This window comes from Cornus florida, unplaced genomic scaffold (genome assembly GCF_030987335.1).
Source record: "Cornus florida cultivar Cherokee Brave unplaced genomic scaffold, ASM3098733v1 CherokeeBrave_3.0.0_Hap2_Chr03, whole genome shotgun sequence".
In the NCBI taxonomy this organism is placed as follows: Eukaryota; Viridiplantae; Streptophyta; class Magnoliopsida; order Cornales; family Cornaceae; genus Cornus; species Cornus florida.
The window spans coordinates 19,002,561-19,016,934 of record NW_026775573.1 but is presented as its reverse complement, the minus strand read 5'-3'; positions in this window follow the sequence as shown (position 1 = coordinate 19,016,934).

Sequence of the window (14,374 nt, the reverse complement as noted above, 5' to 3'; positions counted from 1 at the left end):
CAAATAACCAAGTTTTGGGAATCTCAAGATCTGTCCAATTGAGGAGTTTAGGCTCTCATGATTCATACCAAAATTTCCCTGCCATGATCAAATCCATGAGTACGAGCAACAGCGTCTCCTAAATTCAAAAGAAATTGCTAACAGCATTGTTCCATATTACTTTGAAATTCACAGTTTCTTGCACTTACAAGACATTGCTCGACGCCTTCTTAATGGTTCTTATCATAATCAAGAACCAGTGTTTTACTGTTGTGATGGACGCAGATTATTCGTTACCACAGTTACTTGTTATTACGGTGATGACAATGCAGAAGATCGCATTCAAATTGCTAAAGAATTTTTAAAAGAAATCATTAGCATGACTACACTTGATATCCCCTCTCGTGTCAAAGACGGAACTGAAAGACTCAATCTTGAATGGGATATTGCCGACGCACAGTCTCCTGCCAGTACCCCTCCACTTGATGAATATGAACTACATAATATCATCAATGCAATGGAAGGTTAAGCCGACACTCTTCTCCACGCGACTGCAAATAATGATCCAGCACATGACAGAAGACGTTGTCATGTCTACTTTTTCCAAAAGCAAAAGTAACTGAAAGCTGCCGACAAACTATTCATCAATAGTGAAAGTTGCCGACACTCACTTTTTCAAGCAGTAAAAGAAAAGATTCGTTCTTATCTTCTCCAGAACTGTTTACCCTTTTGTAATGTTATTTAAACCAAAGCCCCAGAATGGTTTAGGCATCTGTGTTTTTTGTATTTGTCTATCAGTACCTTGTAACATCCTTGTAACATCCTTGTGTAAACCTCAGTACCTTGTAACATCCTTGTGTAAACCTCAGTTCTTATTTCAATTCCGCATGTGTTTGTAATTGGTATGATTTGATCCTGAGGCATGAATCGTGGCAACAGTTGGTTCTGTAATTCGTAACTTGGGTTCAGAATTGATGGATGCTTTCTTGCCTTTTTGTGGGCAATTAGTAGCATAATGACCAACTTCATTGCAAATATAACATTTACAATCCTTTTTTGTTTTCTCAATGTTTAGATCGGAAAGTGAAACGAAGATTAAAAAATCTTTTACTGCTTGGTTATCAGTACGAATAATAAAATCTTCAGGTGCTAAGTAGATATGAAATCGCTTGATTGCTAATTTTATTGCCAGAAGTTCTTTTTCATAAATGATGTAATTATGTTCATTGGGTTTAAATTTCCCAGAATTGTATCCACAAATTAACTCTTCTTTTTGAAGAAGTTTGGTGATTGGAGCTTTACGGGCTCGGATCATCGGATATGACGGAGTGTCGTCACACCATTTTTCTTTTGGGATGGCTTTTAAAACACATCCCCAACAGAGCTCGGAGGCATCTGTTTCAAGAATAAGTTTATCTCCTGTTTGAGGAAAATAGACTTCAGGGATATGAACTAAATCAGCTTTGATTTGTTTGATAATGGTGGTATCACTATCAGTCCAGTCAAAAGCGACATTTTTCTGTAGCTTCTTTATTAAAGGAAGTTCCTTTTGTGATAACCCTTTAATAAAAGTGCGTCCATAATTCAAGATTCCCAAGAAACTTTGAAGCTGCTTTTTATCTTGAATAATGTCAGGAAAATCACGGATCTTAATAATTATATGATCCTGTAGTTTTATACCTTTGTGGGTTAAAACTAGGCCCAGAAAATCAATAGATTCCTTGTTCGTATCCAGAAACCCGATAACATTGGTTTCCGAACAAATTTCGTTTATCGTCTTATCAACGAAAAATGTCTCGAAACTAAAGCCAAGAAACAGGTCAAAAATCAGATCAATGGCACTGCTGAAGGACAACGCTGTTGTGACAGGATTCTCCAAGAAACCTGGAAAATCGGATGTGCTCCTTATAAAGCTACTCCAACCAGATCACCACCTGCAAGACGAAAAATTTTTCGTTGGAAACAGTGGAAAGCTGGCAAGCGCTCAATTCGCGCTTCCAAGAAGTTAAAATTTCATCATTTCCTGTGCGAAAATGGAAAAATTTTGCTGAATTTATTGAATGATTTGAACCAGGCAAAAAGGGAGCTTTCGCTTGGTGTGTAGCCAAAGTGAGTCAGAAGATTCTGGTCAAATAAGAAATTCAGACAACATCTGAGTTCTCTTACCGCCCTCATAGTTGAACAATCAGCCATGACGGAGGAGCTTAAAAAGCTTTGCATCCAGATCTGTCTTACTATTGACTGGGAAAAAGATTTTTCTCTCTCACAAATAAATTATTTTCTGAAACTCGCCCAGTTGGTAGGAGAACAAGATTTTCCACAAAATACGTTTGCAAAAATCAATCGTATCTGTCTTCTTGAAAAAGCAAGGGACATTTTCCCTCCCGATCTCTTTCGCATTATCTATCGAAAGATTGAATATCATTATGATATCATTTGATACTATTATGAAACGTTACATGAAGATATCAATACCTTTGATATGCTTTATAATGGCAAACGAGTCCCTAAATTTGCCTTTTTTATCCTTCCTGGCATAGACTGGTCCATGGAACCTGTTGACTGGGGATTTGTGAACAAACTCACTTTTTCCTCTTATGATTCATACCAAAATTTCCGTGCCATGATCAAATCCATGATTTACAAAGTAAGCCGGCGCTGGAACTATAGCCGCCACCTTACCTTTTGGATTTCTAGTACCATTGGTAGTCGAGAAAAAACCCGATTTTTTCAACCTTATCAAATATGGTATCTCAAACTCACCGCACATGATGAGTACGAGCAACAGCGTCTCCTAAATTCAGAAGAAATTGCTAACAGCATTGTTCCATATTACTTTGAAATTCACAGTTTCTTGCACTTACAAGACACTGCTCGACGCCTTCTTAATGGTTCTTATCACAATCAAGAACCAGTGTTCTACTGTTGTGATGGACGCAAATTATTCGTTACCACAGTTACTTGTTATTACGGTGATGACAATGCAGAAGATCGCATTCATATTGCTAAAGAATTTTTAAAAGAAATCATTAGCATGACTACACTTGATATCCCCTCTCGTGTCAAAGACGGAGCTGAAAGACTCAATCTTTTTCCAAACGAATTTTAGAACAATTCAGTGGAAATACGACCATTGACTATACCTCACATGGACGTTGCGGATTCAATATCCTTAACAAGGAAAAAATTGAACGATGGAAACAGTAAAACCCTCTTGCCCAATATATCCATATTGGATTAGTTCAAATCAAAATAACTTCCCTATTTCGACGCGGTACTGATCAACCTCTTATTGCTCTTATCATGGACAATCGTTTTCATAAACCCGTCGATGCTCTTATCGGAGGTGTTCAATCCAATCTGGTCAATAATCTTATGTGGTTTAAAATCAAACCAAATTATTTCGTTTCACTTTCCGATCCAAACATTGAGAAAGTTCTTCAAGTCAGACTTCAGTTGTCAAATTTCATCATTTCCTGTGCGAAAATGGAAAAATTTTGCTGAATTTATTGAATGATTTGAACCAGGCAAAAAGGGAGCATTGCCGTTAGGATTAACAGGCATTTCCTGTGCGAAAATGGAAAAATTTTGCTGAATTTTACAGTGGTCCAGATTCGATGTAGGCTCTGATACCAATGACAAACACATGCGGAATTGAAATAAGAACTGAGGTTTACACAAGGATGTTACAAGGATGTTATAAGGTACTGAGGTTTACACAAGGATGTTACAAGGTACTGATAGACAAATACAAAAAACACAGATGCCTAAACCATTCTGGGGCTTTGGTTTAAATAACATTACAAAAGGGTAAACAGTTCTGGAGAAGATAAGAACGAATCTTTTCTTTTACTGCTTGAAAAAGTGAGTGTCGGCAACTTTCACTGTTGATGAATAGTTTGTCGGCAGCTTTCGGTTACTTTTGCTTTTGGAAAAAGTAGACATGACAACGTCTTCTGTCGCGTGCTGGATCATTATTTGCAGTCGCGTGGAGAAGAGTGTCGGCTTAACCTTCCATTGCATTGATGATATTATGGAGTTCATATTCATCAAGTGGAGGGGTACTGGCAGGAGACTGTGCGTCGGCAATATCCCTTTCAAGATTGAGTCTTTTAGCTCCGTCTTTGACACGAGAGGGGATATCAAGTGTAGTCATGCTAATAATTTCTTTTAAAAATTCTTTAGCAATATGAATGCGATCTTCTGTATTGTCATCACCGTAATAACAAGTAACTGTGGTAACGAATAATCTGCGTCCATCACAACAGTAGAACACTGGTTCTTGATTGTGATAAGAACCATTAAGAAGGCGTCGTGCAGTGTCTTGTAAGTGCAAGAAACTGTGAATTTCAAAGTAATATGGAACAATGCTGTTAGCAATTTCTTCTGAATTTAGGAGACGCTGTTGCTCGTACTCATCATGTGCAGTGAGTTTGAGATACCATATTTGATAAGGTTGAAAAAATCGAGTTTTTTCTCGACTACCAATGGTACTAGAAATCCAAAAGGTAAGGTGGCGGCTATAGTTCCAGCGCCGGCTTACTTTGTAAATCATGGAGTTGATCATGGCAGGGAAATTTTGGTATGAATCATGAGAGGAAAAAGTGAGTTTGTTCACAAATCCCCAGTCAACAGGTTCCATGGACCAGTCTATGCCAGGAAGGATAAAAAAGGCAAATTTAGGGACTCGTTTGCCATTATAAAGCATATCAAAGGTATTGATATCTTCATGTAACGTTTCATAATAGTATCGAATGATATCATAATGATCTTCAATCTTTCGATAGATAATGCGAAAGAGATCGGGAGGGGAAATGTCCCTTGCTTTTTCAAGAAGACAGATACGATTGATTTTTGCAAACGTATTTTGTGGAAAATCTTGTTCTCCTACCAACTGGGCGAGTTTCAAAAAACAATTTATTTGTGAGAGAGAAAAATCTTTTTCCCAGTCAATAGTAAGACAGATCTGGATGCAAAGCTTTTTAAGCTCCTCCGTCATGGCTGATTGTTCAGCTATGAGGGTGGTAAGAGAACTCAGATGTCGTCTGAATTTCTTATTTGCACTGATTTTATGTGCTTTCCAAACATTATTAACTTCATCATAAAGATAGTTTGGAAGACCAGGATCGTAGAAATTGTTAATTTCTGCCATATCCGTATTTTTGGAAAACATTTTTGAGAAGCTTGTCCCACATTATAGAAAACGGTTTGGGCTTCTATAAGCGTGTCATAAGCTTTAAAGCAAGAACCATTAAATGAACGGAGCTGTTTGTGACAGTCATTCCAGGTTTCATAGATGCCAGGCTGGTGACCTGCAAAAACCACGAACCATTTTTGTGGTTGTGATGGAGTTGGTTTAGATATTGCTTTTTTAGCAACAGTGATCCAACCATCTTTATCCTTTAGTGGAGTAATATGTTCATCCATCTGTGTGCATAGGAAGAGAAATATCTGTGTTAGATACTTCTGAAGGTCTGCTTAAGAAATCTGCAAGAAAGTTGTTAGTTCCTTTGATATGTTCAATAGCAAAAGAATATTGAGCAATAACATTAAACCATTTTAAGCGTCTTCCATCTAAGCAATTCTTTTTGTTGATTAAAAAATCTTTTACTGCTTGGTTATCAGTACGAATAATAAAATCTTCAGGTGCTAAGTAGATATGAAATCGCTTGATTGCTAATTTTATTGCCAGAAGTTCTTTTTCATAAATGATGTAATTATGTTCATTGGGTTTAAATTTCCCAGAATTGTATCCACAAATTAACTCTTCTTTTTGAAGAAGTTTGGTGATTGGAGCTTTACGGGCTCGGATCATCTGATATGACGGAGTGTCGTCACACCATTTTTCTTTTGGGATGGCTTTTAAAACACATCCCCAACAGAGCTCGGAGGCATCTGTTTCAAGAATAAGTTTATCTCCTGTTTGAGGAAAATAAACTTCAGGGATATGAACTAAATCAGCTTTGATTTGTTTGATAATGGTGGTATCACTATCAGTCCAGTCAAAAGCGACATTTTTCTGTAGCTTCTTTATTAAAGGAAGTTCCTTTTGTGATAACCCTTTAATAAAAGTGCGTCCATAATTCAAGATTCCCAAGAAACTTTGAAGCTGCTTTTTATCTTGAATAATGTCAGGAAAATCACGGATCTTAATAATTATATGATCCTGTAGTTTTATACCTTTGTGGGTTAAAACTAGGCCCAGAAAATCAATAAATTCTTTTTCAACATCTATCTTGGTTGGAGATAAGATGATTCCGTAAGTCTTGAGTTTTTCTGAAAGACAAAGAAGATGTTTTTTTATGTTCGTCTCTGGTTTTAGAGAAAACTAAAATATCATCTATGTCAAGAACAACAAAATCTTTAAGATCATTAAAGATAGAATCCATCCATCGTTGATAGATTTGTGGTGCTGTGTTCAGACCGAAAGGCATAACGGTCCATTGATAGTGTCCGCGAGGGGTACTAAACGCAGTAAGGGGCTTTGACTTCTTCCGCAGTTTTATCTGCCAAAAGCCTGCTTTACAATCAAACTTACTAAAGATTTTAGCGCCACGAGTTTGATTAATCAGAACGTCTTTGCGTGGGATAAAATAACTATCAAATACTAAATGTTCATTAAGCCTTTTATAGTTGATGACCATGCGGGCTTTACCACGTTTGATTTCACTATGGTTTCTAACCATAAATGCGGGGCTGCTATGTGGACTGCGTGTGCGTTCGATGAGTTTTTTCTCAAGGAGTTCTTGAAGTTGTGAGTCAAATTCATCAATGTCTTTTCGCAGATAAATCATTGGTTTAACACGAATAATGACATTCTCAAGGTTCAGCTTTTGATTTTTCTTCGTCTGTCTTTTGGCCAGAGCCAGAGACTTCTTCTGCAGGGAGAAGGTCTTCAGTGGGAAAGTCGCCATAGAAAGATTCGTCTAGAATCGTATCAGATCGGCGTTTCTTAGCTTTAGACGTTTTAGATCTAGGGCTAGGGTTTGGGTCTTCGTCGATAGGTGAATCGGAAGGTTAAGCCGACACTCTTCTCCACGCGACTGCAAATAATGATCCAGCACACGACAGAAGACGTTGTCATGTCTAATTTTTCCAAAAGCAAAAGTAACCGAAAGCTGCCGACAAACTATTCATCAACAGTGAAAGTTGCCGACACTCACTTTTTCAAGCAGTAAAAGAAAAGATTCGTTCTTATCTTCTCCAGAACTGTTTACCCTTTTGTAATGTTATTTAAACCAAAGCCCCAGAATGGTTTAGGCATCTGTGTTTTTTGTATTTGTCTATCAGTACCTTGTAACATCCTTGTGTAAACCTCAGTACCTTGTAACATCCTTGTAACATCCTTGTGTAAACCTCAGTTCTTATTTCAATTCCGCATGTGTTTGTAATTGGTATTAGAGCCTACATCGAATCTGGACCACTGTAAGTTTTATATTTATAATATAGTTTTCAGTATCTAAGTTGTGCTCTATTACTGTTATAATTCTCATATGTTTGATTTCTGTTGCAAGCCCATATTATCCTGTCTTTGCTTATATGTCCGTGTCTGTACGACTATTACGACAATCATTAAGCTGTCTACAGGAACTCTTGGTTGTAGGCACCAGAACAGCTATCTAAACATTTTGAGTATCTATAACTGTTTGTATGGCCCAACATAGCTCTGTAAACTGTATCCGTAATATTACTGGTCACGACACCGATGCCTACTGACATATTTCTCATTTCACCCAAACAGAACCTATTGCGTTTACCCAAATTGGTGCAGGACTCAACTTCCTTATCGATATGGTTACTGATTGGAAGATCGATTTCCAACATAATCTAGAGGCAACCAACACTCATATGGCTTCCTCCTTTGATGATGTCCAACAAGGAATGATCTCCTTGAATGACAAAGTTGACACTCTTACCCAGATTGTCACCCTTTCATCCTCGCCAGATAATACCCTCCTTCAGGATCAAATAAATCAAATGACTATCGATTTAGCCAAACTTCAAAAAGCTAAGATGTCAGATTTATATCCACCTGAACCACCAGATCCTCCTTCACAAAAGGACCAACCCTCTGATGAAAAGCCTCCTCGTTGTAGAGTCAAACCTCTATTTTATGGACATGAAGACAAAGTCGAAAACATCAAAGTTTTCTCTGAAACTTCTTCATCCAAATATCGTCGAGATGATTATGAAAACATCATCGATCAGCTCAATTGTTTACAAGCCCTTTATGTAAACCCCCAACTCACCTTCGATGAAAGCGCTCATATCATCAATCGCATAAGACAGATCTCACTACAAAATGAGAATCTTTTGACTCACTTTGGCTACACACCAAGCGAAAGCTCCAGTGACTCTGACGAAGAAAATACATCAGAAGACGAATAAATATACGCCTTTTCTGATAAGTCAGACTCCTCTGAAGAACTCGATGAAACTATCGAAGCAGATCCTATACCTACTTCCTCTTCCGATTCACCTATCGACGAAGACCCAAACCCTAGCCTTAGATCTAAAACGTCTAAAGCTAAGAAACACCGATCTGATACGATTCTAGACGAATCTTTCTATGGCGACTTTCCCACTGAAGACCTTCTCCCTGCAGAAGAAGTCTCTGGCTCTGGCCAAAAGACAAACGAAGAAAAATCAAAAACTGAACCTAAAAAACCATCTGTCTATACCTCCTCATATAAATACGACTTTTCTACGGTTCCTACCTGGACACGAAAAGACGATCTTAATAAGTTTCCCATTTCTCAACATGGAACTTATTTGGACCTCACAAATGTCCCGTATAAAGACCATTTGAAGACCATCGACGAATGGGCACAGTCATTAGCTACTCTCGTTAATAACTATAAAGGAACCTGGGAACGAGACCGTTTCCTTGATTATATTTCAGCGACCTTACAAGGTGATGCTCTCGATTGGCTCCGACAATGGGATCAAACTTCCCAAGGCCAACGACAAAAGGATACACTCTTAAACAATTTCGATAAAATCGACGGGGTATTAAGAGGCTTTGTCAAGATCCTTAAAGAAGAATTAGTCGGACATACCGGTGAACAACTCCTCACTGATGATGCAACCTGCGCTCTTTCGAAAATCGAATTATGCGACATTTGCCGTTTCCCGGACTACGTCAAGCTATTTACCAAATACTTCCGTAGACTTCCACCCAACGCTATCGAACATTGGTTACCCCAATTCTTTCATAAGCTTCCAAATCCTTGGGATGAACTTGCAGCGAAAGGCTATCCCGATTTCCTTGTTCGTATCCAGAAACCCGATAACATTGGTTTCCGAACAAATTTCGTTTATCGTCTTATCAACGAAAAATGTCTCGAAACTAAAGCCAAGAAACAGGTCAAAAATCAGATCAATGGCACTGCTGAAGGACAACGTTGTTGTGACAGGATTCTCCAAGAAACCTGGAAAATCGGATGTGCTCCTTATAAAGCTACTCCAACCAGATCACCACCTGTAAGACGAAAATTTTTTCGTTGGAAACAGTGGAAAGCTGGCAAGCGCTCAATTCGCGCTTCCAAGAAGTATGTCACACAAGCTCCTTCTCCTCCCCCAAAAACCAAAAAAGGTAAGAAGAAAAAAGGAACCAAAAAATCCTCTAAGGCTTCTAAATCCATTGAAACAAAAAAGGATTGTAAATGTTATATTTGCAATGAAGTTGGTCATTATGCTACTAATTGCCCACAAAAAGGCAAGAAAGCATCCAAAATGATTAAACATCTACAAACAGATAACCTCTGTGTTGTTTATGGTCATGACATCACCGACCCCAATACCATTTTGTATGAACTCTCAAGCAGCGTTTATACCAGTAGCTCTTCGACCAGTGATACCGACGACGAAACAGATATTGACACTATCTGTATGATGAACCTTACTCCTTCCACACCTGATGAAAGCACTAACACAAAGCTTAGCGACATCATTGGAGAAGAAGTTCAGTTCACAAACGAACAATTGATTCAGTTTGATAAACTTCAACAAATCAAAAAAGAAGAAGTTTACAAGACTTCTCGATTTGCCATTTTTTCCAAACGAATTTTAGAACAATTCAGTGGAAATACGACCATTGACTATACCTCACATGGACGTTGCGGATTCAATATCCTTAACAAGGAAAAAATTAAACGATAGAAACAGCAAAACCCTCTTACCTGATATATCCATATTGGATTAGTTCAAATCAAAATAACTTCCCTATTTCGACGCGGTACTGATCAACCTCTTATTGCTCTTATCATGGACAATCGTTTTCATAAACCCGTCGATGCTCTTATCGGAGGTGTTCAATCCAATCTGGTCAATAATCTTATGTGGTTTAAAATCAAACCAAATTATTTCGTTTCACTTTCCGATCCAAACATCGAGAAAGTTCTTCAAGTCAGACTTCAGTTGTCAAAACTACAAATGGATTATGACTCCCCTAGTCTTGGCATCCAATGTAAAGTTCTTTATGAACTCACTCGAGAACCCGAAACTGCTACTGTTCCTACAATTGACTCTAAACTAGTCACTTTGTTTGAACCAAGGCCATTTGACACAATAATTGAGCCTAAACTCCTCAATTGGACAGATCTTGAGATTCCCAAAACTTGGTTATTTGATAACATCAATTCTGAACCCAAGTTACGAATTACAGAACCAACTGTTGCCACGATTCATGCCTCAGGATCAAATCTCTATGTTACTAATAAAGCGAAACCACCTCAGCTACACCGATCAAGTTCAGCCAGAAATCCTGGATGGGAACGGATCCTTCCTCCACGATCTTCAGTCGATGAACCGCCTCGACGAAGATTTACCTGGACAGAAAAAGGAAAAGCTCCTGTTAATCCTAACGGCAATGCTCCCTTTTTGCCTGGTTCAAATCATTCAATAAATTCAGCAAAATTTTTCCATTTTCGCACAGGAAATGATGAAATTTTAATTGCTCATTCTCAAGGGAAAAAGCGCAAGTATACTTATGTCAACGGTATCTTCAACTTCAAAGGATATAAACCATATAGCCTTTGTGTTTTAATTGATACTGGCGCAACCACCAGTTGCTGTCGTTATAATGCCATACCAGCAGAAAAATGGCAGCAAATGAAACACCCCATTGGTGTCCAAGGCATTGATGCTAAAGCTCCCATGAATGTGATTCAGTTTAAAGCAAAAGACGTTGCTATCTGGCTTAATGATAAAAAGTTCATTATCCCAAAAATTCTTTGCTTCCCATACATGCATGGTGACTTTATTTTAGGATGTAACTTTATCTATAGTTACCTTCCTTTGCAGTTAAAAGAAAAAACCATTTCTTTAACCCTAAAAGACCAGACAGTTGTTGAAATCCAAATTCAAGAGAATTTAGCCTCTGTTTGTAATGAAAAGTTCTCTCCACCCAAAAGAGATACAGACTTATTAGTCCTCGCCGATACCCATTGGTTATATGCTTCTCTACGCCAAAATTTTTCTGATAATCCACTTACCTTGTGGAAAAGAAGTCCTCGTTTTTGCAGTCTAAAACTCAAAGATGAGAATGTCATTATTCGTGTTAAACCAATGATTTATCTGCGAAAAAACATTGATGAATTTGACTCACAACTTCAAGAACTCCTTGAGAAAAAACTCATCGAACGCACACGCAGTCCACATAGCAGCCCCGCATTTATGGTTAGAAACCATAGTGAAATCAAACGTGGTAAAGCCCGCATGGTCATCAACTATAAAAGGCTTAATGAACATTTAGTATTTGATGGTTATTTTATCCCACGCAAAGACGTTCTGATTAATCAAACTCGTGGCGCTAAAATCTTTAGTAAGTTTGATTGTAAAGCAGGCTTTTTGCAAATAAAACTGCGGAAGAAGTCAAAGCCCCTTACTGCGTTTAGTACCCCTCGCGGACACTATCAATGGACCGTTATGCCTTTCGGTCTGAACACAGCACCACAAATCTATCAACGATGGATGGATTCTATCTTTAATGATCTTAAAGATTTTGTTATTGTTTACATAGATGATATTTTAGTTTTCTCTAAAACCAGAGACGAACATAAAAAATATCTTCTTTGTCTTTCAGAAAAACTCAAGACTTACGGAATCATCTTATCTCCAACCAAGATAGATGTTGAAAAAGAATCTATTGATTTTCTGGGCCTAGTTTTAACCCACAAAGGTATAAAACTACAGGATCATATAATTATTAAGATCCGTGATTTTCCTGACATTATTCAAGATAAAAAGCAGCTTCAAAGTTTCTTGGGAATCTTGAATTATGGACGCACTTTTATTAAAGGGTTATCACAAAAGGAACTTCCTTTAATAAAGAAGCTACAGAAAAATGTCGCTTTTGACTGGACTGATAGTGATACCACCATTATCAAACAAATCAAAGCTGATTTAGTTCATATCCCTGAAGTCTATTTTCCTCAAACAGGAAATAAACTTATTCTTGAAACAGATGCCTCCGAGCTCTGTTGGGGATGTGTTTTAAAAGCCATCCCAAAAGAAAAATGGTGTGACGACACTCCGTCATATCCGATGATCCGAGCCCGTAAAGCTCCAATCACCAAACTTCTTCAAAAAGAAGAGTTAATTTGTGGATACAATTCTGGGAAATTTAAACCCAATGAACATAATTACATCATTTATGAAAAAGAACTTCTGGCAATAAAATTAGCAATCAAGCGATTTCATATCTACTTAGCACCTGAAGATTTTATTATTCGTACTGATAACCAAGCAGTAAAAGATTTTTTAATCAACAAAAAGAATTGCTTAGATGGAAGACGCTTAAAATGGTTTAATGTTATTGCTCAATATTCTTTTGCTATTGAACATATCAAAGGAACTAACAACTTTCTTGCAGATTTCTTAAGCAGACCTTCAGAAGTATCTAACACAGATATTTCTCTTCCTATGCACACAGATGGATGAACATATTACTCCACTAAAGGATAAAGATGGTTGGATCACTGTTGCTAAAAAAGCAATATCTAAACCAACTCCATCACAACCACAAAAATGGTTCGTGGTTTTTGCAGGTCACCTGCCTGGCATCTATGAAACCTGGAATGACTGTCACAAACAACTCCGTTCATTTAATGGTTCTTGCTTTAAAGCTTATGACACGCTTATAGAAGCCCAAACCGTTTTCTATAATGTGGGACAAGCTTCTCAAAAAATGTTTTCCAAAAATACGGATATTGCAGAAATTAACAATTTCTATGATCCTGGTCTTCCAAACTATCTTTATGATGAAGTTAATAATGTTTGGAAAACACATAAAATCAGTGCAAATAAGAAATTCAGACAACATTTGAGTTCTCTTACCGCCCTCATAGCTGAACAATCAGCCATGACGGAGGAGCTTAAAAAGCTTTGCATCCAGATCTGTCTTACTATTGACTGGGAAAAAGATTTTTCTCTCTCACAAATAAATTGTTTTCTGAAACTCGCCCAGTTGGAGACTTTCATGCCAGTAGGTACCACTATGTGGGAAAAAATGGAAGTCGATTTGATTCATTTGATTGATTTGATTCATTTGATCTAGCCTTTATTCAATTCAGTGTTTGGTATAAGTAGGGTTACAAGTTGGACACGCCCAACCCAGCCCGGTCTCAACCCAATCTCAACCCAAAGTTGAGTTTGGGACGGGCTATGTATATACACCAAAGCATAACACAAAAATAGGTTGATTGTTGGAAAAAGACACGATATCTATTTAGAGCATGCAAACACAATCTAATTTAGATTATAAATTCTCTAATTTAGATAAAAAAAAATAATAATAATAACTTTTTATAAAAAATCTAAGTTTATATAAGTTGTAGGTTCCATTTGGTTGTCATGCTCTTTAAAAATTGGCCTAGGTTAATAATTAAGGAAATAAAAGAAAATGAAATGATACTAATCATATTTAAGAAAAAGAAAGAAAATGATGGGTGAAAATTACCTCTAATGAAATAATGTGCTATTTACTCTATTTTGAAATGAGTGGTCCAAAAATGGTCAGGTCACCCATGTTTGGGATGCATAACAGGAACACCTTACGAAAATGTTGGGATATACTTTTACTTTAAAAAATAGAGGAAATAGACTACTGTGTGCTTGGAGGTAATCCTTGTCCAGAAAATTATACTCTTATTATCATAATCCTTCTCATTGATATTGTCTTTTATAAAAATTAGGACAAATTTAAAATAATTATCCTAGCATTTTCTTCCCTTTCTTTTCATTACTCATCAAAATCCCTCCGGATCTTTCTATTTCCTTTCTTTTCTTTTTTAAATTTTAAACCAAACACTAAATAAAATAATAATAATAATCACACCCCTCAATTTTATTTTTTTGATTTGTTTTCAAGCAAACAAGTGTTATTACAGTAAAA